This window comes from Notolepis coatsorum, assembly GCF_963971535.1.
Source record: "Notolepis coatsorum genome assembly, chromosome: 15".
NCBI classification, from domain to species: domain Eukaryota; kingdom Metazoa; phylum Chordata; class Actinopteri; order Aulopiformes; family Paralepididae; genus Notolepis; species Notolepis coatsorum.
The window spans coordinates 39,034,536-39,060,809 of record NC_140179.1 but is presented as its reverse complement, the minus strand read 5'-3'; the positions used below and the strand labels follow the sequence as shown (position 1 = coordinate 39,060,809).

The 26,274-nt window shown below is 42.9% G+C and overlaps 1 long non-coding RNA gene across 1 annotated transcript in view; it reads right to left on the bottom strand.

Moving 5' to 3' along the window:
• Nucleotides 1-745: 745 nt before the first annotated feature.
• Nucleotides 746-26,274, bottom strand: part of LOC311241775 — a 46,492-nt gene continuing 20,963 nt past the window's right edge. Inside the window, exon 3 of the long non-coding RNA XR_014620573.1 lies at nt 746-1,736. This is a non-coding gene — a long non-coding RNA (uncharacterized lncRNA). The remainder of the gene's footprint in view (nt 1,737-26,274) is intronic.

Here is a 26,274-nt window from a genome sequence, read left to right as displayed (position 1 = left end):
CCCCTAATGAGTGTATGCCTTGCTCTTCCCATATAGGGAATCTTATAGGTCGTTTTCCAATTAAGAGTGCATTGTTATTGAATAAGGGAGTATGATTGTGCCATTTTTGTGGGTTAGGATTTTTTTTGTGTGATTCACGCCAAAAATGAAAATGAAGATTTAAGCCTAGTATCTGCTAACTACAATGGGCTAATCATCTAACGTTATGCTAATCACACAAATGTCGCTGTATTTGTAGGTGACAAATAAACCTTTGAATTTGAACTACTGTAATTAGCTAGCTTACCTTTTAGTGTTGGCGCAGCTGTACATTGATGTGTGGAGTAGCTATCAACCATTTGATTGTTGCATGTGTATTTTCAGGATAAATGGACACTGTTCCCATATCGTCGGCATTGTCAAGTCTCTTCAAGGATTCAAATGGCACAACTTTACCCACATACCAGAACAACAAAGTTGCACAAGCATACCACAGCAATGGCATGTCCCCAGAGGTGATCAAATACAGCCAGTACCTATAAACCATGTCGTGGTTGCAAAACCCTCTGAGAAGAGAAAGAGACGGCCAGTGGTGTGCCATGTTGATTGATTGAAAACTTTATTTGCAGAATGGGTACAGTACAGCTCAATACATACAATTGTTAAGGGGATGCAGATCAGAGAAAGACTTTCGTCTTGTTTACATCAGGGTCCCCCATTTTCAATTAATCGTAACATGTTGACACTTCTTACAGGTAAAGTGGTAGTAATACATCCAACAGATATAATAAAGTGAACAAAGTCAATGAGTTACAATATCAAAAATTAATTTTATTGGTAATACACTCTTTATAAGTTGGTACATATAAAATTAGCTCATGAGACATCAATGTCAATGAAGAGAACACAATCTTAGAAGAATTCAGGATTCAGAAAATAGCATAGCACTGAAACTGCCCTCACCAAAATAATCAGTGACCTCAGACTAAACTCTGATAACAATAAGGTCTCCATCCTTATAGTGGTATTCATAATAAAAAGAATTGGAATGAAATATTACAAATTAAGTTTTTTATGACCTTGAACGTGATGCAATCTTGTCATGCACTGATGTGCCAACTCTGTCAGTTACCTAATAAGGCAGAAGGGTTAAAACATACATCAGAGGGAGGAAATTCTATGTTAAACTAGGAGGCCACATGTCTGAGAAATATGACAACAACTATGGAGTTGCACAAGGGAGTTGCTTAGGTCCTTTACATGTTACCGCTGGGTGATATATCATCAGAGGACATAATGTAGGTTAAATGCACTTTAATTAATAAATCCATGTTGTTCATTAATCATAACATTTGGTCTCAGTATTATTTATGTATTGTTGTTTGATTGTAACAAGAACTTGCAGTATCTTTGGTTCACAAATTAATACTAGATATGAGCATTTATAACAAATGATTAAATGACATCTGATTCACACATGCAAATGGTGTTTTTAGTTAGTGATTCACATCTTCACTAATACATCACAATATTCAGACAATACCGCCTATAAGGACTTTGACAATACCCAGTCTTCAGGACTTACAAGTTAGTATTTTCCTGCAGTAGTTCTTTTTTAGATGGGGGAGTAGCAAGGTGGTTGTCAGGATCAAGCAGGTGTCTTTTCCTTGGCAATGGACGCACCGACTTACATGTAGTCCCATCAGCTTTTATAGGGTCTGGATATTGCACAGTAGGTCCATCCCGCCAACAAAATGCTATAAGGTGAGATAGGCATGACAGCGAAGAGAAAGTGGATCACAGATATTGTAAGGCATTCAGGTTACTCATGCTAGCTGATTGAAAACTGTATTAACAGATTGCAGAATGGGTACAATACAGTACAGCTCAATACACACAATAGTTAAGGAGATGCAGACCAGAGAAAGACTTTCGTCTTGTTTACATCAGGGTCCCCCATTTTCAATTCATGACATTTATGAGTTATGACATACACAAGATATATAGCATGTGTAACTGAGGGGTACAATTCCCTGACTGTATTACTAGATATGATACTTACTACCACTACCTTTGTACTTAATATTCGGCCACCCAGTACTCGGCATAAATATATTATGATGAACACTGTCACGTAGATGAAACGGATCCAACACAAATGTACGAATTAGAAATAGGTCTTTATTTCTACACAGCGATGGTGTGTAGAGCAAGCACTTAATCAAATCAATCACATTTATGAATGGGAATTAGTATGCACTTTTATGGCAAGAGTATTCGTCGGTATATCAATAGAGAATGTCCAATCTCTGAAGGCGCAGGTGGTACATATACGACCTGGAATAGTTAAGGAATAACAGCAATGATACTTTAATGATTATAGACTGGATACACTAGGGGGGGGGTTAATCCGGTCGCTTGTAAGCCGACAGGAGTAGGAAGGGGGGGGGGGTAGAGTCCGGCTGCCTCATCCGGCCAAGGGTATCCCAGGTGAACCCACTGTAGTGCCGTTCAATGCGCCGGCGATCCTTGGACCGCAGATGAAAGCAGATGGACTCTTTGTGGGCCGGCGTCCTCCGGTCCACGGAGGAGAGACGTGAAGCGACCTCGTCTTGCAGAGCTTCTCCTCACCTTGCGTCCTCTCCAGGGGGGGGGGTTCCAACACACGGCAGTGTCGGGGGTCTTTATCCATGGAATAATCAACGTATACAAAGCATAATCCGTGCCTGGGAAGGCGGGCTGTCGTCTGTAGAATAATCCGGTATACAGGTCCACTCGCTCGTCGGCTCTGGGGCTCCTCGGGTGCAATCTCACATGGGGTCGATCATCCTGGATAAACAGCCAGTTTTCTGCCCGAAACGATGGGGTGCTGACTACGGTAGTATTCTCACCGCACGAAGCACTATATATTAACAGACTATTATTAGCTTAATAGACTACGTCCAACTCGACGATATAGTGCCAAATATGACTATTCAAATATTAATATACACGATGTCTCAATACCGATGGTAGGCCGAACTTGGCCTTACTCCCACACGTGGCGTCGCGGGGAGGCTTTACGTCTGTGACTCTATTGGAGGGTAAGAAACTGGACTGAAAAGGAAGTCCTACTTTAGTAGCGCAGTATATATACGCACTATGAACAAATAGTCCCATTAGTGGTGCGGTAGCCAGATTCCTACGCGGAACTAGGACTTGTTCGTACATGTTGAGCGGTACGTTTGAACTGGGTCTGGGGGGTATGGCAGCCTGGCACCAAGGTCTCGACCAATAGTAGAATGGAGACTATTATGGGATGTTCAGTAGGCTAGAATGGATATTCAATGCATATTGTACAAGGGATATCAGGGAATATTAGAGAATATACAAATACAATTAAATATATATATATAAATAAATATATATATTTGGTTTAATCTGGCCCTTCACAACAGCATGACATTTATGAAATACAGATACAGTACTGTTACATTTGTGACATACAAGATATGCAACTAACAGAAAATATATACATACGAGGGGGAGGAAACTGTACATTAGGAGGGGGGGTTTGGACATTTACACTAACATTTAGCTAACGTTAGCTCGGTTGTTAGAATCAACTGGACAACTTCCAATTCATAATTTCCAAGGGTGTTGACTAAGTAGATGTAGCTATATGTAGTTTTCCTTCAGCTCATGAACTGATCGGAATGTTTTAGGAGACTCTTTTTGGCGACGTTAAACCATGCGTTAGCGTTAGCTAGCTTAGCATTAGCAACCTTGATTGAGGTCTGGAGAGGAGACATGATTAGCTGGCTACCTAACGATCGGCTAGCCATCTATCTATCTATATACAGTATATATAAGCAGGGCCGCCTCAGGGGGTGTGCGAGAAGTGCGGTCGCACAGGGCCTCGCGGGAAGGGGGGCCTCGCACAAAAAAAAAATATATATATATATATTTTATTTATTATTATTATTTTTTTTTTTGCGAGGCCCCCCTTCCCGCGAGGCCCTTTTTCATCACAGACCTAAAATCAAGTTTTGCCTATATGCTTATATATTTCACATTAGACACGTTTGTAGAATGTGTCTGACTTGTTCCTGGGTCTGCGGCTCTGCAGCAGACACTCACTATTGGAGCTCTGGGGCTCTGCAGCAGACATACTATTGGTTTCAACGAAGGGAGTGGTTACATCATGTGTACGCCGGCGTGCGTCAGCTGCGTTTGACTATTTCGCGCGTGCAGCTTTGGAGGTTATGCTTAGTTATGCCAGCCAAGACGAAGAGGTCGGTCATTATCAGTCGGTCGGTCACCAAGGAACGTTGACGAAAGGCCTCTCGCTGGCGGGACAAAAAGAAGCTATGGCCGGAGCCTTGTCATGGTGCAGTCGGGATATAGCCATGATGATGTCGGCTAGTAGCTAGCTTAGCTAAAGGCTAACTAGCGTTAGCTAACCTAGAGACAGCGCATGCAGCCAAGATGAAGAGGATGGTCGTTTGGCAGATGAACTTCGTCAACTCCACGCGGTTGTCTCCATCCTCTTGGACGTTTGGTGAGTTTTTAACCTATTCTATTAACTCTATTCTATTCCCGCCGTGGATCTCTCTCTCTCTCTCTCTGGAGCCAAACTGGCCGACTAGCTGTTGTAGTACTAGTAGCTAACGGTGTGTGGCCTGGTGTCAGCACCTGTATTGCTTTTCTCACGTTGTACAGTTTTTCAGTGGTAGCCGCATAGCTTGCTTCTGCGTTAGCTAATGGTTAGCGATAGCCGGGTTGAGCTAACTGTTAGCCAGTTAGCTGTTTAGCTACGACGTTAGCTGCCGGCTGCGCTCGGCTGGGAACGTTAGCTTGATGCTATCAGTTAGCCTAGAGTTAGCTGTTAGCTTGTGCTACGACCATTGACATTAGCCGTGAGAATAGCAGGGGGTTCTGGCACTCTGACTACGACATCATCTTTGACAGAAGATGTAGTCGGGCCTGCACCATGACAAGGCTCCGGCCATAGCTTATTTTTGTCCCACCAGCGAGAGGCCTTTCGTCAGCGTGGAGACCTGTGTTGCGGCCTTTCGCCCTGCGTTCCTTGGTGCAGGTAAGATGAATGAAAATGTCATGACATTACCCCACTCTTCCTTCCTTCCCCTCCCGAATGTTTTGTTAATAACGATGTTTTTTTCCAGGCAAAACATATGTTACTTCACAACATTTGGAGATACGACATGTGCTGTGTGTGAATTGTCTTGGTCGTTTGTATAGCTTGGGTAGCGTTGGGCCGTTGGCCAAAGCTGTGTGTGGCCTGGTGTCAGTAGCCTACCTGGCTAGCCTATTTAGCTGATGTCGGCCATTGGCTCCTTGCTGCTTTGTTTTCTCTGGTATAGACCCTCTTCTCTTTGGATTTAAGTGTTGATCTTTGTCCTTTTGGATCTATGTATATTCATGTTGCCTTTGTGAAGTTATCTTTTCCTTCTTGTAACTGAGGGGTACAATTCCCTGACTGTATTGATAAGTATGGTATCATTAAACCACTACCGCTTGATGTACTTTAACTTCTGGCCATCCAGTACACGATATCTAAGTATGATGAACACTTTCCCACATATGAAACCAGGTCCACACAAATATAACAGTCGAAGGTTTAATATAGCAAAAGGTATATACAACATTCACTTAATTACATTTATGATTTGAATGCACTTGTAAGGCAAATGAGTATTCGTAGGCAAATCAACACTGAATGTCCAATCTCTGGTTACGCAGGAAGCAAGTATACAACCTGGTTCTTTAGGGAAACTATAGCGATGGTACTTAAGGATTATAGCGGGATACTAAAGGGGTCCTGCTGGTTGTAAGTCAGTAAGGGGGGGGGGGGGTTTGGAGAGCAGTCAGCTGCATCCCATCTGGCCAACGATTCCTGGGGAGAATTCAGGTACAGAAAACAGTGCCCGCAGGATCTTGATCCACAGATGAATACACTTGGGCCCTCTTGTAGACGGTAGCTGTAGGTCCACAACGAAGGAGAAGCGAGGCGGCCTCGGTCTGGGTTGAGCGCCGTCTCACCTGGGCTCCTCTCGGGGGTAATTCCAACTCACTGGCGTTGGCTGTTATCCGCTCCACAAATCAAAGCACCCAAAGCAAATAGATATTCCATGCCGTATAGGCTCAGCAGTCGTCCGGGTAGGTAATCCAATGTGCAGGTCCACTCGTCCTCGCCCAGAACTCCTCGGATGAAAGCACCACGCGTGGTCTGCCCAGCCTGGTTAAGACTCTAGATAACGTGAGGAAACGATGGGGGTGCTGCTCACTTTAGAACTTTAACCGAACGATGCACCATACATAGACTATTATTACTTAATAGAAATACGTCCCACTCGACGGTACAGTGCCAAACTATGACAATTCAGCTATGAATTTACACGAGGTCTCAATGCCTATTCTGGGGCCAAAATAGGCCATACTGCACCACACGTGGGTCGTGGGTGAGGCTTCACGTCTGTTACTAGGTTGGAGGGTAAAGGACTAATGGACTAAAAGAAAGTTCTACTTTACTTGCGCCCTATTTATATGCACGGTGAACAAATAGTACCATTCGTATTTCGGTAGCCGTATTCCTACGCGGAACCGGGGCTAGTTGGGACATGTTCGTCGGCACTATTGAACTTGACTCAAGGGGCCTGTCTGCTGGCGCCAGGTTCTTGTCCAATGAGAGAATGAACTATTATGGGCTGTAGTAGACTAAAGGGATATTCAGTGTATATGTACAAAGAATATACAAGGGATATCGAACGATATACAAATACTATTAAATATATATCCATAAATAAATATATATATTCGGTTTAATCTGATCCTTCACAACACTTCTGTTTTGTTCTTTCATTAAAAGTTGAATATCCTTTAGGGGGTCATCTTTGCTTATCTCTCTCATACATGCTCTCTCTCTCTCTTTCTAACACACACAGTCTGTCTATGGCGGCCTTTCTCGATGGCTAGGCTGTGCTCGCTGAGTCTGTACCTAGTCAAGGATCTTCAGTCACAGTGCTCAGGTATTCTGCCACTGTGTACTCTCTGTTTAGGGCCAAATAGCATTTCAATTTCTTTCCAATGTGTCTCTCTCTCTCTCTCTCTCTCTCTGTACACTGTATATTGACTGTAGAACGGGAGCTCTCTCTCGCTCTCTCTCTTGCTATATGTTGACTGTATCATGCCCAGCCTCGGGCAGCGCTATTATTTAAGAATATGTTGACTGTATATGAAAAAAAAAATAAATAAAAAAAAAAAATGTATATATATATATAATATATATATATATATTTTTTTTTAACCTTTTGGGGGAGGCCTCACGTTTAAATCTCGCACAGGGCCTCGCATTTCTCCCAGGGGGCCCTGTATATAAGATAACAAGTGATGACTTCTGTTTAACTCAAATGTTGAAGCATATATTACTGAAGCATATTTTTCGGGCTTACCGTCGAGCATACAGCCTTGTTCTTGTTGATCTTGTCCACATTCAGCTGTGTATGGGGCCTTAATCCACTTTAAAAAAAAATCCAACTGTGTTTTAGGCTTCGGAAAATTTATAAAACGCGCTCCCTTTAGTCTTTCTGGATATCTCTGGTCATTATTGCACGCTCCCCAAGCACATCTAAGAACCATTTTCTCAACAATGCAGGACTGGCTGTCTGTGAGACCTAATGGTGTCTCTATTTCAAGGGGCGCGGCCTTAACATTTTCAGTGCCAGCAGGGGGCGCACGATTTAGTGCTTGAATGCCCACCATCCACTTCAATGTTAGCGTTAATAACGCCTAATCTATGTTTTAAATTATGGCTATGCGTCTAATCTGCCCGTCGCTTATCAATGACTCGTTTTCCAGTCAACATTGTCGAAGCGGATTGTTTTTTTATCGGTTCATTTTCGTTTTATAGCATTTTGAAAAGCCCTCGTTTTCAAGGAAAATAAAAAGATTCCATGATAAACGTCCTGTACTGGAATATTCTAGAATACACAAAAACGTTGTAATTTTTCGGCCTATTTATGAATAGTTTTCAAATAAACGCTAGATTATCGATAGTATATGTGTACGTATGCACGCTATATAGGCGATCTGAAAAATCTATTCTCCGATTTCCTCAAAGCCATCGCCCACACACGCACACACATAGGGCGAACGCTGAGAGCTCAGCGAATACAACTCTGATTATCCCAAGACTTGTAAAATAGATTCCTTACCTCAGATCAGATGTTCTCCAAAAAGATCATTCCAATTCCTGATCGCCATTCCAAAAATCGATTGCTTTTATTGATCCAACACTACATACTGTAAACACATATTCCACGCTGTTCTGATGGTCCACAATGAATCCGATCGGCTTGAGTTACATGCCTGAGAAGTAAAATGTGGATTCCGGATTTTTCTTTTCTCATCCATTTTCACTGAGTCCATTCCAAAAGGGTGCATTACCATCTGGGAGATGATAGGGGGCGTTTTTTTTTTTTTTTTTTTTTTACATCTGAGCTCCTGATGGGGCTGGTTTACCAACGGGAGACTCCGTTGATGAAATATGAATTCAGATCGCTAATAAAAAAATAACACGCTAATTGTCGTGGTGGCCTTCAGGCGTCGGGCTGATAACACGTGTTATGTCATTTTGGGCATTCAAAGTGTTAAGAAATCGGGCAATCTTATTGGTTATTATTCTCTGCGTGATTGACAGCGCGGACAGGTCTATTGTCATTCACTGTCAATATTTCTCGTACTATCCCTTTACTCCATTCACAAGAAACCAGCTTGCTGGCACCTCATGGTACCAAAGCACCTCAAAGGCGCTAAAAACAAAATTACAAACATCTCAAAACAAACTGGTCAGACTACTGCTTGACCTTACTCCTAGAACCCACCTCACCCCTGCCCACTTTGACAACCTAGGATGGCTTAGAGTAGACGACAGAGTACAGCAACTTGCAATGGGCCTGGTCTACAAGATACACTACACGACCAAGGTACCCATGTACATGACTAAATACTTCCCAAAGGTCAGTGAATACCACGATCACAACACCAGAGGGAGCTCCACAAATCATGTTAAACCCAGATTCGGCTCAAACAAGGGACTAAACACGTTTCGCAATTATGCCACATCAATGTGGAACGCCCTACCCAAAGCTGTAAAGGAATGTGAATCACTACCCACTTTCAAAAACACTCTCAAAAAACACCTAAGGGAGACTGCAACTCGAAACTGGCCCCTGTAAATGTCCGAACACAACCCCCGCCAACACCCCCCCCACTCCTACCCCCCCCCCCCCCCCCCCCCCCCCCCCCCAACCACCTCCAATGTACAGTCCCACCCCCACCTACCCAATCCAATGTACAGTTTCTACGCCTAATGTATATACTCTTTTCTTTCTGGACTCTTTTTGTATCACAAATACAGTACTGTAATTGCAAATCTGGTATGTCATAAATGTATAGATGTAGCAGTACTGTCTATCTGTATGTCATGTATGTCATATATGTTACGATGAATTGGAAATGGGGGACCCTGTTGGAAACAAGACGAAAGTCTTTCTCTGGTCTGCATCCCCTTAACAATTGTATGTATTGAGCTGTACTGCACTGTACCCATTCTGCAATCTGTTAATAAAGTCTTCATTCATTCATTCATGCTTACGGTTAAAGGAAACCTAAGCCATGGGGACTTTTGGATTAAACCAAGTTGTATGCAGTGATGAACGGTCTTTCCCAGCAGAACACAAGTTACTTAACGTCACACAGGTCGCGCTATGAATGCTTAGCTTGCTCTCCTACAGTGGGGCAGAGTGAGTCTCTCTCTCTCTCTCTCCTACAGTGAGAGAGGGGCCGAGTGACTCTCTCTCTCCTACAGTGAGGGAGGGGCAGAGTGACTCTCTCTCTAGCCTACAGTGAGGGAGGGGCTGAGTTCAGTCAGAAAAAAATGGTTTTAATGAAAGTCTTGACCGCTCAAATATTGTGAAGTCTCCTATGTATAAAACCCTCTGAGGTCTAAGGTAACTAGCTCCACCTCCTCAGAACTTTCATTTTTTTTGTTACATAATATAAAACTACAGGTTCATACCTTCAAAATAAGCCATCAATTGTCAAATTCGAGCCCATAGTTTTCAATCAATGTCCTATCAAACATTCTGGTAAAATCCTAACTACATTCCAGCACAGGAGTTGGAAAGGATCCAAGTTCATTCAGCTATCTGATGAAAAAACTACACTCCCAGAATTCAATGTGATCAATGTCACTAGACTAAGGGGCTGTCTACACGAGCGCTGGGTTTAATGTAACCGTGATTGTATGTGCGCAGTTGCACTGTTCGCCCACACACAACCGGGGGTTTGCTCAGTGGTGCAGTGGCAAATTGACAGTAGGTCAAACGCTCCACGCGCGTGCGCGCAGTTTTTTTTGGTTGCTCTCGTCCTGCAGCTGGATACTATTGCCTCACAGCGCGGCCGTCAGCGCGCGGCTCAGAGAGCGCCGCTGGCTCTGCGGCTCTGCAGCTGCATGCTTCTCCGGGAGTCCGGTTGGATAATGCCATGTAAAAAGCGATTGCGCGTACTTCAGCCTCAGTGAGTGAGGTATCACGGCGTTATACCGAGTGATACCAGCACTGCAACACTGGGTTTGCTACACTGCAACCGCGGTCTTTGAAAACCGGAGTCCAGGGTGAAGTTTTGCGCACATCCCGGTAGGGATGGGAATCGAAAACCGGTTCCCGTTGGGAACCGGTTCCTAATTGGCCGATGCCTGGAACCGTGTGGCTCCCGTGACTTTCGATTCCCTTATCGCTGCCTACAGTTGCGCAATAATGTTAGCCGTTAGCATGTAGCCATGGCAGACTCTATTTGATTCCTTAATGGCTCGAAATTGCCTGGGTTTTGGTAATATGCTCCCGAAATGCTCCTGCTGTTTGGCTACTTCTATGTGCAGTGAAAACTACTTGAATGCTTTAGAACCTAGTCATTGATTTAGATCAGGCTGAGCTAAAATTAGCCGCGGAGCTAACGTGAGCTAACGCTATTTAATCAAGCTCACAAAGAGAGATAAACAGCTGACAGCGGATAGTACAGGTACAAATACAATAAAACAGCAGGTGGGGGCTGTTGTGTAAACCTTGTACTCTTTAGTTCACATATAATGAGAGACGGAATGTTTGTTTACAAGACTGTAAGCCAGGAAGTACAGTGGTGCAACATACAAATGTGTCCGTGTAGCAACACAAGCCAATACCTTATAGGACAGGGGCCCGGGGAGCTCTCTCTCTCTGTGTGTGTGTGTGTGTGTGTGTGTGTGTGTGTGTGTGTGTGTGTGTGTGTGTGTGTGTGTGAGAGAGAGAGTGTGTGAGTGAGAGACAGAAGTCAGAGGAATAACAACCTGTTATTCAATAGATTAAATTAGTTTAAGAATAAAAAAATAAATACATTTTAAGAGAATCTCAAATACATTATTTTATTTAAGTGTAGGCTATAGTTAATGTTTTATTTTTTACAGTTTTTGTATTTTTCTGACATGGGGGCTCAACAATAAATGACAATCAGAAATGTCAAGTTGCATGTTATTCTAACCAGCTTAGACCCCTACGCTCTGCATCTTCTGGCCGCCTCAGACCTACTCCTATCCGAGCTCCGGGAGGGTCATCAAAGAGAAGTCGCCTATTCTCAGTCCTTGCCCCACAATGGTGGAATGAACTACCCACCCCAGTTAGGACAGCCGAAACCCATCCAATCTTTCGCCGTCGACTAAAGACGCACTTCTTCAACCATTATCTGAATAAAAAAAAATATATCTAACCCTAACTAACCGTACTGTCATGCACTTGTCCTAATAAACTAACCTACACTTTAGCACTCAACACTTTGATGAACATTGTTGCTCAGCTGATAGAGTTGTGCCCTTCCTGATGGCTTGTCGTACAGAACTTGTAAGTCGCTTTGGATAAAAGCGTCAGCTAAATGACTAAATGTAGTTCTGTTGCATTTTCAATTTATTTATTTAAATTATAAATTGAGCAGGTATCGATAAGGGAATCGATAAAGAATCGAATCGATAAGCAGAATCGATAATGGAATCGTATCGATAAAATCCTATCAATTCCCATCCCTACATCCCGGTTACAGTGGGTGCGTGTGGGCATAGCAACCGAGGTTATTCCCAGTGTTTACAGCAGAGCTGTCGCAATTATTTTCCATGTTTACGGCAGACTGTCGCAAACAATAGCAAGTTAACAACCGAACGCGGGGTAGAGAGATTACAGCAGAGCCAGCTACACCAGTGTTTACAGCAGAGCTGTCCCAAGTAGCATTGTATGAAAATGATTGTAACAAACTTTTGTTCGAAACGTATCGTCTGTGTTGAAGAGTGTTGTGATCGACTGATGTCTGTTGTCGCATCCCTGACCTGAAGCTCAGAGTAAACATGTAGCTGCGGCTAAACTAAACTCATGTGTTTGTCAAGTTATTGTTATAAGGAACCCAGTCCAGACTGCATCCCCTTAACAATTGTTTGTATTGAGCCGTATTGTATTCTGCAATGTGTTAAATAACGTTTGCATCCATTCATTCTACTAGCGTTAACGTTATCACATTATTACGTTAGCATGTAAGCTAACAAAATCGCAGATGCTAGCCTCGATGCTAACTATACATAGAGAATGCCATTCACATTAGCATGTAGCTAACAACACCGGAGATCTTTTTGTGAGACTAAACTATCCGCTCTTGGTGGTAAATTGTGTTGATGTTGGTTTTGTTTCATCAACAAATGAGAGGCAGAACACAGTGAATGTATCCGTTTGTTTATTGCACTTTCTTTGCTGAAAAATAAATGCCACATGCCTCATCAGTCCCCTTCATGTATGCTGGCACACCAAGCCGTTTGAGCCGCTCCGCGTCTCCGATCACCACTGTCAGATGCTCCTCCAACTGGCGCACATTGTTGAGAATTAGCGTCAACTTGCTGTCCCAGTGCAAGGTGCACATGGGAGGTGGTGTCCACTGTTCTTGCTGGTCCTCACTGATGGCCTGCAACACGTGGCGGCGCGCTCGGTCTGCTGTTGCGTAGGATGTGGAGACCTTTGCCGAATTGCCACCGGATTCCTCGATCAGACCGCGCGTGAAGGCAGCCTGCTGCATTGGTGTGATCTTCAACCGTGTAGCCAGTGACACAAGACTCGGCCGGCTGAGAATGTCTGATGGAATGAAGGCTGTGGTGCCAGTCTTCTTACGCTCACGGGTGGGTGTGTTCTCAGCCGGTGGAGCAGCTGTTTCATCTGCATTGCTGTCTTCATCACTTTCGCTTTCCAACACCACCGCCATGCTGGACCTCGCAGTCATCTCCTGCTGCTCCTTGGTAAAGCATGCCTGCTGCGCTGCTTCACGCTCCTGTCGCCGCTTCAACTTGGATTGCAGATTGGCATCCAATGCTCCAAATGTGGCCACTCTGTCGCCCTTCATGCTGGCCAGGAAAGCAATGTCCTCTGGATCACAGATCAGCTCCTCTGCATTTGGAGACCACAGCGGGAATGTGGCATCCAGCTTGTGCTCCATTGCATCCACCAGTCGAGCTGTAGCCTCACTGGAGCGCCTGGCCTTTGGAATGTGCCGCAGCTTGTTGCTAGCATCGACAAGCGCTACCATCTTGTCGCATGCTCGACGATCACTCACCATTGGAATATTGGCCTTTCCATAAAATGGCCGCACCTGCTCCAAAACGTCCTTAGCCGCATGGAACCGTGACAAGGCTCCGGTCAAACCTGGCCGCTTGGCATGCAGTTGCGTGTCGCAGTTGTACAGCATGCACCGCAAGATCTGGCGACCACTTGGCAGTTTGGCACCAGTGATGATGGCATCTGCATTGGTTATGCTGGCGCCCAGACCTAAGACCAGGCTGCGGCTGCTCTGGCGGGAGCCTAAGGGCGGCGACGCCATCTTGTGAGAGCTGGATCCTGTGGTGGGTGATGGTGGCGTTGACTCCGTTGAGGGATTAAGTAAACTGATGAATTGCTGACCAGAACTGACCAGAATTGAGTAAACTGCGATGCAGAGCCACACAGGCAAAGCTATTTATAAGCCCATCCCCCCAAAAATTGCAGGTGCGAGATGTAACAATGTTGCAACTCACACACACACACACACAAACACACACAGACTAACGCGCGCCGCACACACACACAGACACTAACAGCAGGCCATGTTGGGGGAGGACAGCATGTACTGATGTACCGTTCCACCTCTAAATCACCTCGTATTGCAAAAATATTTTGCATGTATTGTTTTTACATGGATGGTAACACTTTTAGCACCCAGACAAATCAATACGCTGAAAATGTGTATTTTGATGCACGGCCTGCATATATCGGTATCGGTTGATATCGGTTGATATCGGTATCGGAAATTAAGAGTTGGACAATATCGGTATATCGGTATCGGTAAAAAAGCCAATATCGAGCATCCCTAGTTATTACCTAATGCTAACGTTAGCAGATAGACGCGAGACTGGTAAGCTTACAGCTTGGCGTTAGCCTAATGCTAACGCTAACGTTAGCAGATAGACACAAGAGCCTAGGTAACGTTAAAGCTTGTAGAATAGACACAATGAGAGGTAACGTTAGCGTTAACGTTAGCGTTAGCAGAATAGACAACGAAACACAACTGCGTTGGGGAAAGCATACACGCGTCTCGGACATAACACATTATGCCTCCCACTCTTCCTTTAGGTCTATCCCTCCTGTAAATATTGTAGCCGGGGATGCTTAATGCTGCACTTGGAGAATTTTTATGTAGCCAGGTCTCTGAAAGACACAAATAGTCCAAATTCGAGTCTTTAATGAGATGTTGGATTTGTTCACATTTCCCAGTGATACTGCGAATGTTTATGTGGCCTCCAAGTAGCCCCTTCGGTTTTGCACTTGGATCCCATAGTAATTTTGCTTGATTGACAGTTTGAAAGAAGTCCCGCTCTCTGCGTTTGATGATTGCAGGATTTATGGTTCTATTCTTCATTTTGATTCGCTGTTGACTTATCGCGCTATTTTGTTTGATTGGCACACCTGGTGCTTGCCTACTAGGACTACATGCGGTGTTTACGAAGTCACTCTTGGTGTTCGGAGCTTTCTCCGGGACGCTGTCACCCCGCTGCCCCGAGGAATCAGTGGGTGGGCCTCCACCGACGCTCACGGCCTCCGAAGTCCTCATTCGGGTAGCTCCCACGCCGCCAGCTCCTCCCCGTACGGCGAGGCTCGTTGCAGGTGCGCAGCCCGGACACAGCACGCCCTCGCTCGGGCTCTCCGCCCCGGCCCAGGAGGCGCGCCGCCCAGCCGACTCCATCGCCAGGTCCGCCGCTCCAGCCCTGACATTCCGCAAGGATAGCGCATCCCCCGCATCGCCCGAGAGGTAGATGTTAGATTGTTGTTCATAATCAAATGGTAGATTGTCCAGACATAGATCACGTACCTGAATGACAGCTGTACTCCGTGTTGCCTCCGGTGTTGATTCGCAGGTTCCATTCCCCCTCTCCGTGTGGAGAGGGCCGGGGCATGGGTGAATATCACCCGACAGCAGCAAACAAATCGCGATTATAAGTGCAGTCCCTTGTTGGCATCTAGTTGGTTGTTTAGTTGTCCTTCTCTTAGCCCAATCGTAGAGGGAAGGGAAAATAAACGCTGTAGCCAGGGCATGTTTTCCAAAGCCGAAGTTTCCAAAATGTTTGGTTGTTTGGTCCAGCTGTTCAGCGTCTTTTGTAAACAAACTAATTTGCCCCAAAAAACTTGGGAACGGATTTATGTGAACTAATTTCAGTGTGGCATTGCTTACATTTTCATCAACGTTTGCCGGTCGTATAAAACTTAAAAACAAACAGTAAAATAGTAGAGCTGACGCTGCTCCAGCTCTACCTGACGAGGCTCTCGCCATTGCAACCAATTGCCGGAGCCTCTGTTGACACGGGTCTGGGAGGGGGAGGAAAGAGAGAAGTCAGCGAGTGAGAACTCCGCTAAGAATTGGATCATGTTTTTCGATCGGTTTTCACGATCGGCGAAAATAAAGCATTATCGGAATTCACCGATCTCATATTTATACTGAATATCGCCCGATACCGATCGCTGGCCGATCGATCGGGGCATCCCTAGTTTAATGCTAAAGTCTGTGTCTTTGTCACGTTGAGTTTATACCCTGAATAGTGTCCATATTCTTCCAGTAGATCCATTAGTAACGGGAAGCTTGTGTCTGGTTGTCTCATATATACTATCATGCCATCTGCGAAAAGACCCAATTTGTGTTCTGATCCCCTGATCTCCACCCCCTTGATTCCCTTGTTCTGCCTAATTAGTAGAGTTGTTCCGATACCGATACCAGTATCGGAAAAGCCGCCGATACTGGCTAAAATGCTGGTATCGGTATCGGCGAGTACCCTCTAATGCTGCGCTCCGATACCATATGACGTAATTTATCAACAACACTGTGGTCTGTTGAGTAAGCATTATAAAACAAACGGGTGCTTAATCGATTAAAGTGTCAATGCCATTTGTCATTTTAACAGCAGATACTTTCTTAAATGTCATCGTCCCGACAGAGCGGTGTTGACGGGGAGCTCATGGGTTCGCTTGGTGGCTGGTGTTATTAGCATTGAACAGCTAACCGAAAGCTAGCTTTAACATTACCTTGGCTAAAGTTGGGGCTATTCATATAATCCAGCAATAATGGCTGCAGACCTGCAAGCAAAGTACAGCAAGTTGGCAAAGGAGTATTCGTTAAATCACAATGTCACCAGTAACGTTACAGTCTTTTCATATACCGGCAGCTCATGCTATGCTAACTTAGCTCACGTTGACGTCGTCATTGAGACCACCTCGCGTACACAATTAATGACATAATGCAGACAGCCATATCGGTGACAATGTTTAGCTTTTAGTGCCAAATGATAAGAGTCTGAGGCGGAGTCTCAAAAGAGAATGTTGAATATTTATTGTGCAAAAATCACAACAGATCCGACTGCTACTGAAACGGAGCCTTGTAGACAGACTGAGTAGGGTATATCTGCAGAGCCAGTGGGTAGCGAGTGCAGCAACGTATAATGTCCGTGTGGATCATTGGAGTAGGGTATATCTGCAGTGCTGAAGCCCCATACTCATTGATTAATGATACTAATACAAATCTATACAATCACCTGTTGTTGAATAAATACCATTACTTTCTAGTTATTACTAAAAAACAGTATATATAAAACAGTATTTGTTAAAAAAAATATATATATATATTTATAAAAAATTTATATAATATCGTTTTTTTTTTTTTTATGTATGCACTGGTATCGGATAAGTATCGGTATCGGCCGATACCCAAAGCTTAGGTATCGGAATCGGATCGGAAAGGAAAAAATGGTATCGGAACATCTCTACTAATTAGTTGGGCCAATGGTTCGATGAAGACGGCGAAGAGTGTCGGTAAAAGACAACAGCCCTGTCTGGTAGCCCTCTCTAACCTAATCCGGTCCGTCAGGCTACCATTCACCTTGACCCTTGCCGTTGGCTCATGATAGTGATTCGATACATTTGACTGAATCCTTATTAAATCCAAATGTTTCTAAAACGTTATATAGTTAGACCCAACTCACACTGTCGAATGCCTTTTCTGCGTCCAGACTAACCAATAATGCACTTTCTCCCCCTCTCTGAATCTCCTCTACTATTTTAATTGTTTTCCTTATATTGTCCTGTGCCTGTCTTCCTTTAATAAAGCCAGTCTGGTCCTCATCTATAATATCGTCATAAATGTCTCAAATCTTTTTGAAATTATTGAAGTATACATCTTATAATCTACGTTAACTCTTTGGACGCCACAGACTTGGAGCATCTTTGTTCCTACTGTGCCAACGCTCTAAGAGATAGGAATAAGTGGCAGTGTTTGCAATCTATATTATAGCTATGGATACAATACTATGGCCCATTTGACATCAACTATCTATAGTTGTATATGTGAAAAATAATTAATTTCTTCATGCATACGTTCGCGTGTTATACCGTGGTGAATAAGTATCGTTTCAGAGTGATCCTGGTTAATCCCAGAAAACGGCGTTATGGAGCAATACGTGAATTTCACTAACAGCGTTGGTGTTAGGGGTGGGACGATACATCGATCCCGATCAATAGGGATGCACCGATGTGAAAATTGGCCACCGATACCGATTGTTCAACTAACACAATCGGCCGATACCGATACCGATATTTGTGGCAAAAAAAAGTATTTTTTCTTTTTTATATATTTTTTTTTAATTTTTTTTAATGAAACTACTGTATATTTGTATGTGTATGTTTGTATTTGTAGGCCTCTTTACTTACTTAAAAAAAGGAAACATCAAGAAATATGTTTATGGTATTAATTCCACCATGCCATGTAGCACTATCCCTCTCCCAGTATGGTCTGGCGGCCTGCAGATGGATACTATTCTCTCAACCAGAGCTCTCAACCAATGCAATAGAACCATTTTAATTGACAGTCGATTCGGCCAATTACGTCACACCGCTAGCACCCACCTCCTGCTGTTCTTACCACCAATCGGCAAGCGTTTATTCATTTTCTACTTCCGGGCATGCCGCCTAGGGATGGGTACCTTTCACATTTGAACCGATACCGGTACCTGTGAATAGATACCGGTACCCAACGGTACCTTTTTCCGGTACTTTAGTCTCAAGAAATTTAATTTACCTACCTCAGTCGTAAAAAAAAAAATCCAAACTTCAAATAACTACAATTTCGACAGTTTTCGGCTCGTCATTGCTCTGACTGCTTTGTTGTTGAATCAAGTCAAATCCTAGGTAAGCATATATTGTGCGTGTGAACGTTGACAAAAATAAAAAATAAAAAAAGGAAAAAAAATATTAATAAAAAAAATATATATATATTATTATTATTTTTTTTTGTTTCTCACTTGATTCGATACTCGGTAGTACCGACGTGTTTCGGTTCGGTACCTCAAAAGTACCAAATTCGGTACCCATCCCTAATGCCGCCATTGATCTGTTTGCGAGAACCACAACAAGCTCACCGTAGCTAATACGTTAGCTGCCCGCCGACCAGTGCTCCACAGGATGACCAAACGAGACATAATGATTTTACTGCAACAAATGTTATAATAAAACAAAGCCTTTCTATACATTTGTCTGATTGAAAACTTTATTAACAGATTGCAGAATGGGTAGTTGGGTACGGAATGAGCAACGGAATGGAACTGAGCTATTAACGGAGTAATGCCTTGCTTACTTGCTATGTCCGGGTAAATAATATGCTGATGTTATTGAACGTTTAACACTAACTAATATATATAACGTTAATGCCACAAAACTAATGTTTGTGTCATTTTAACAGCAGATACTTTCTTAAATGCCATCTTCCCGAGAGAGGGGTGTTGACGGGGAGCTGTGATGGGTTCGCTTGGTTGTGTTATTAATAGCATTGAACAGCTAACCGAAAGCTAGCGTTAACTAACGTTAAAGGTTTAGCCATAATGTTACCTTGGCTGAAGTTGGGGCTATTCATAATCCAGCAATAATGGCTGCAGACCTGCAAGCAAAGTACAGCAAGTTGGCAAAGGAGTATTCCAACGTAAATCACATTTTCACCAGTAACGTTAGTCTTCCATCTGCCGGTAGCTCATGCTAGCTAACCTAGCTCATGTTAGCGTAGTCACTGAGCGACCACCTCGCGTACACAATTACTGACATGTTGCGGACAGCCATATCGGTGACAATGTTTAGCTTTTAGTGCCAAATGATAAGAGTCTGAAGCGGAGTCTCAAAAGAGAATGTTGAATATTTAGTAGTAACTTTGATGCAGTAGCTTGTGTGTGTGTGGGGGACTGGGGGCGGCGCCGTTGTGCAGGACGCGACTGAACTTATCGGCTACTGCCATCGGCACATTCGAGCTTATCGGCCGATAGGCCGATTGCAGTCAACAAGGCACTTATCGGCCGATACCGATACCCGACCGATACATCGGTGCACCCCTACCGATCGATATATCGATCTATTATCAAATAGGATCGATGCAACGTAAAAAGATCGATTCATATTGCGATATTTTGCGACCCGAAATAAGTGCCTGTTTTTTCCCCCCACAACGGGTCAAATGCATCTAACACCTCGCCATTCCTTTATGCCCACGTCGCGTTAAAGACCGAAATTAACGTTACATTAGCTTAAGCTAACTAAGCTGATCAGAGCCATAGAGAGAACAGCAGAGGTCCATTAACGTTGGTTGGGTCCACCTCCACGTTATCATTCTCCTCCCTATACCTAATTATGTCCCTCTTTATTTCTTCTACTAATCCCTTGTTATTCAATAGGCCTACGTCCAGTCTCCAGACCGTATTCCTCCTTCTACCGGTTAGATTTACTGTCAAATATATTGTACTATGGTCTGACAAGTCTGTGACCCCTATCCTACAGTCCTCAACCCTGTGTCTGTCTCCTGTTGTCATAAAAAAGTAGTCTATCCTAGAATAGGTTGAGTGTGGATGTGAGTAGTTTGTGTAGTCTATCTAGTGTGTGCATATCCATCCATATATCCGTAATTCCTAATTATGTCAGTTGTATATTCATGTGCCTACTAATATGTGTCCTACATTTTCTTGTACTTGTTGTATCCAAGTCATAGTTTAAAGTCCCCCGCACAAATTAGAATTCCTTCCAATTCCACAGCTATGATATAAAAATTTTTATTCCTCACTGTCCGGTGGTGCATATACATTAACACTTTCAGCGCCAGAGGGTGCTGTGTACTGTGTGGTTGAAAGGCCAGCGCTCTAAAGTAGTGATGCACGATATATCGGCCGATATGGCCGTTTTTTTTTTACACATCGGTATCGGTCCGATATCAAGATAAGGCCGATATGGGCAGATAAAAAAAATTTAATTAAAAAATTAAATAATTATTCTTTTCTTTTTTTACATGTTTTGGTCTTAAATTGTTTCAAAATATCAGTCATTTCTGAAAATAAGTTACAAAAGTAAAAGAAATGCGTTTCGGAAAATAGCTCTTTATTTGATCATCAGTAAAAAGTGTTTTCTATACAGAGATATCAATATCGGTATCGGCCAGAACAGCAATATTAATATCGGTTATCGGTATCGGCCACAATTTTCACATCGGTGCATCACTACTCTAGTATAGGAATGTGTGGAGGTGTTTGCGGGGCTATAACTATATTATATATCATAGCTATGGATACAATACTATTGCCCATTTGACATAGTAGAGTATCTATCGTTCAATATGTGAAAAAGAAAAAAACTTTCATCCATACATTCCCGTTTTATACCTTGGTGAATTGGTGTATGGTTTCATGGTAATTCATGGGAGGCTGGTAATAGCCTCCAACGTGTATTATACTAAATGCATTGGCGTTCCGTCCCTACACATGCTACAATTAAAAAATCAAATGCATATAATGGGTATTATGTTCCATCATGAATGCATGAAAGGTTGGGGGGGGGGGGGTGTAATTTTTTTATGCTTTGATCGTCACCAACGGAATACGTTATGGACTAGCGTTACACACATACGCTCGGATCGCAATGAAGGCATGCTTTTATCAACGCAAGATCGATATCATATAGCCCTTACCTTGACTAGGATGTGTCCCAAAAAGAATATTCCAATTATCTGATTGAGAGTCCCAGTATTGGTGTCGATCGTGTCGCCAACATAATCCACCATACATCATCCATCTGGAGCATTTGACGCTCCTCAAGCCTATCGGGACATTAATTAGTGTGACCATTTGCCCTTCCATCTTCCCCTTGACCACCACATACCTCCCTTCTTTATCACGTACTTCTTTGTTAATCTCAAATTTCACAGAATTCCTAATTAATATAGCCACCCCTCTCCTGTGATTCTGCTTAAACGAACAAACGTGGTGAAGGGGGGGGGGGGGGGGGGGTTGAAGGTTAGACAGGTTTAGACAGAACTTGGATATTGGACAATGGGGAGAGGGTAATTACAATTTGGGGTGGCGGGGGAGATAGTTATTCCACAATCCAAAACACTGGGTTATTGAGCCAGTTCTCATTAAATTTGCACTTTCCCATAACGAGTGCAAATGCCTGGGGCAGTTCAACTAATGTAACGTTAGCGTTATCGATTGCTAACGTTAGCTTTTTTTTTTACCTAGCTAGCTGATATCGTAACTAGCTAACTTGGCCTATTGAACTTGAATATTGTGCTCTCGAGAGTCGACTCCGTTGCTGAAATAGTTTGCCGCAAACATAAGGACTTTGTTGGTTCCGCTCATTCCGGTCTGCGTGATCCTAGTATGCTACAAAGCGGTAAATAAAAAGTCCGACTTTATCTCCCGTTGCCCGTTTTTCCCCAGATTTCATAATGAAACATAAGATGACATCCACATTTTTATCTTTCCTGTCTATGGCATTTTTTAAGATGAACTAGACCAGGGGTGCCCAACCTTTTTTGAACCAAGATCTACTTTTTTATTTGCCACCTAGCCGAGAGCTACCAGCCCAAATTTGACCTACTCTCGGCTAGTATTAGTAGTAATAGTAGATTAATAATACCCATTCAATATACACATGACAGAAAATATTATATGGCATATAATATTTTCTGTCATGTGCATATTGAATGGGTATATAATATAATATGATATTTTATATATCATTGTAACGGTGTAGTGTAAGAATTACAAGAATGACAAGAATGTTATTAATGAAATGAATGAATATTATCAAACGGAATTGTTTCTGTATACACATTTATAAAACGATCAAGGCATATTTAGCCATTTTTTATGCGTTCACATGCGCTTTAAGAATAAACAAAAACGAGACTTAACACTTTGGGTGCCATGGGTTAAATTCATGATATACCATAGATTGCCAGCTCTATTTGTCTATGGAGAAGTACCCCATCTTTGCATGGCTATAACTTTTTAAATTCTATTGCTACATTGCCATTATTAGGGCCCATTCAAAGTCCTATATGTATTGTTCATTGTGTAGCAACGTTAAACTTTTTCATTCACATATTCATAGTAAAGTATGGTCTAATGTATAAGTATGTTAGAGGTTGAAGGTTAGACAGGTTTAGACAGAACTTGGATATTGGACAATGGGGAGGGGGTAATTACAATTTGGGGTGGCGGGGGAGATAGTTATTCCACAATCCAAAACACTGGGTTATCGAGCCAGTTCTCATTAAATTTGCACTTTCCCATAACGAGTGCAAATGCCTGGGGCAGTTCAACTAATGTAACGTTAGCGTTATCGATTGCTAACGTTAGGTTTTTTTTTTTACCTAGCTAGCTGATATCGTAACTAGCTAACTTGGCCTATTGAACTTGAATATTGTGCTCTCGAGAGTCGACTCCGTTGCTGAAATAGTTTGCCGCAAACATAAGGACTTTGTTGGTTCCGCTCATTCCGGTCTGCGTGATCCTAGTATGCTACAAAGCGGTAAATAAAAAGTCCGACTTTATCTCCCGTTGCCCGTTTTTCCCCAGATTTCATAATGAAACATAAGATGACATCCACATTTTTATCTTTCCTGTCTATGGCATTTTTTAAGATGAACTAGACCAGGGGTGCCCAACCTTTTTTGAACCAAGATCTACTTTTTTATTTGCCACCTAGCCGAGAGCTACCAGCCCAAATTTGACCTACTCTCGGCGAGTATTAGTAAGTAAGTAAGTAAGTAAGTAAGTAAGTAAGTAAGTAAGTATTTATAAAGCACCTTTCATACATGTCATGTAGCTCAAAGTGCTGTACACAATTATAGGCATATATAACGATAAAAGCAATAAAGTCATAGTGATCAGTTAAGATCAAAATAAAAAATAATAATAATAATAATAATAGTAACGTAAAAATGAAAATAACGTAAAAACAGTCATTTGCTTACCAGTTTGGGAGAACAGGTCCGCACAAACATTTCCGCTCAGTGGCAACCGGAAGTGCACTAAACCAATGCACTTGTATGGTAGCAATGTTTAGCTCTTATAACGCTAGTGTAGTTACGTTTTTATCAGTGGTCATAGTTGGGTCCATAGTGCTTTACCAAGTCCCATGGATCCATCAGTGGCCGTGTATTGTGGTAGAAAGAAAGAAAAAGAAAAACGTATAAAGAAAACAGTAGTAATAGTAGATTAATAATACCCATTCAATATACACATGACAGAAAATATTATATGGCATATAATATTTTCTGTCATGTGCATATTGAATGGGTATATAATATAATATGATATTTTATATATCATTGTAACGGTGTAGTGTAAGAATTACAAGAATGACAAGAATGTTATTAATGAAATGAATGAATATTATCAAACGGAATTGTTTCTGTATACACATTTATAAAACGATCAAGGCATATTTAGCCATTTTTTATGCGTTCACATGCGCTTTAAGAATAAACAAAAACGAGACTTAATGGGAAGGGTGTGCTTGTACATTTGAACATAGTTCCATGATACTTGGCTGCGTTGTGCTGAGAAAGAGGCGCAGATCCGCTTCTACTCTGAGGCGAGATCTGTATTTATTTTGTATTAACACTTTGAGTGCCAGCCACGAGAAATCTCGTTAGTTCATGCCATACGTTGAGTGCCTATGACAAGAAATCTCGTTATTTAATCGTTATTTTTTTTATTATCGATTTCCATAAATGTTTCATCAATCTAGCCCCCTGTTACCATTGGGACTGGCTTTGAGCTCGAACAGGGAAAATACCGCCCCCTATCGTCTCCCGGATGGTAATGCACCCTTTGGATTGGACTGAATGAAAATGCATGGGGAAAAGAAAATCCGGAATCCACATTTTACTTGTCAGGCATGTAACCCGAGCCGATTGCAGTCATTGTGGTCCCTCAGAACAGCGTGGAATATGTGTTTCGAGCACCCAGCGTTAGATCAATAATATCATACGATAATATCAACGATATTTGGAATGGCGATCAGGAATTGGAATAATCTTTTTGGAGAACATCTGATCTGAGGTAAGGAATCTATTTTACCAGTCTTGGGGTAATCAGAGTTTTTTATATCAACGTGTCCCCTATATGTGTATGTGTGTGTGTGTGCTGATCAGGAAATAGATAATCGATTTAGCCCGCTTCTCTAGCGTGCATAAGTACACATATACTATCGATAATCTAGCGTTTATTTGAAAACGATTCATAAATAGGTGAAAAATCACAACGTTTTTTGTGTATTCCACTAAAGGGTGATTCCTGCAGAATGTCTTTTTTTTCTGGAAATTTCCAAAAAGGAGCGTTTTTCAAAATGGTATAAAACGGAAATGTACCAATGAAAAAACTATCCGTTTCGTACATGATGACTGCAAGCAAGTCATTTATAAGCGATGGGCATATTAGACACATAGCCATAATTTAAGATATAGTTTATGCGTTCGCAAATGTGCTCGCCCTCCCATTGACTACAGCGCTGGCACTCAAGCGCTAAATCGTGCGCCCCCTGCTGGCACTCAAAGCATTAATGTCAGAGCCGAGAATCCCGCTTCACAGAGGTATGTTGACGCAAACGGGACAAGCTTTTTCAGCGCAGCATTACACAGCACTGGGTAGTCGTTCCGGACTGATATCCAGAACTTTGCGAGGGCCTGTCCAGTGAACTTGACTTTCAGTAGCTTGTCACACGAAAGATCGATCAACGCCTCCTGCTCAGACAGAGGGAGGCCTGTTGCGAGCGTCATGCTCAATGAACGGATCTTGGATCCAGTTGTTCAAATGGTCTGTGTTCTTTCTTTCTGGGAAATAATTCCTAAATTGATCAATGAGCCCTTCTATGTGGCTACAGATGATGGGCTTCAAATCATTAAATACGGGCTCTGCTTACGTTTTTCCACAATTGACATGCAGTCAATTCTTCTTGAAATAGTGTCAGCTGACAGCGGTATTGTATGGAGCTGCTCTGCAACACTTTGTCCACAAAGGACAGAAACCACATATTTGGTACAGGGCGACCAAAAGCTCTCTGCAAGTGTGTGGGGTTTCCCAGTCTTTGCGATCCTATTGGCAACAATAAACAAAGCATGTAGTCCCGACCAGACGGTCGATATACCTGCGCAGGGCTGTCACGCACGCATGCACGTTGCGGCACTTTGAACTCCTCTGACACAAAAGACCAGGCGTGGCCTGCGCTGATGTATGCGATGTGTATTGGAATACTGTGCCTCCGTTGATGCAGGGGCGAGACATGGCAAATACACACAGCGGCCAGGTGGAAAACTCGATCTGAGTAGGGCTCGCGGATTTCCGCTTGA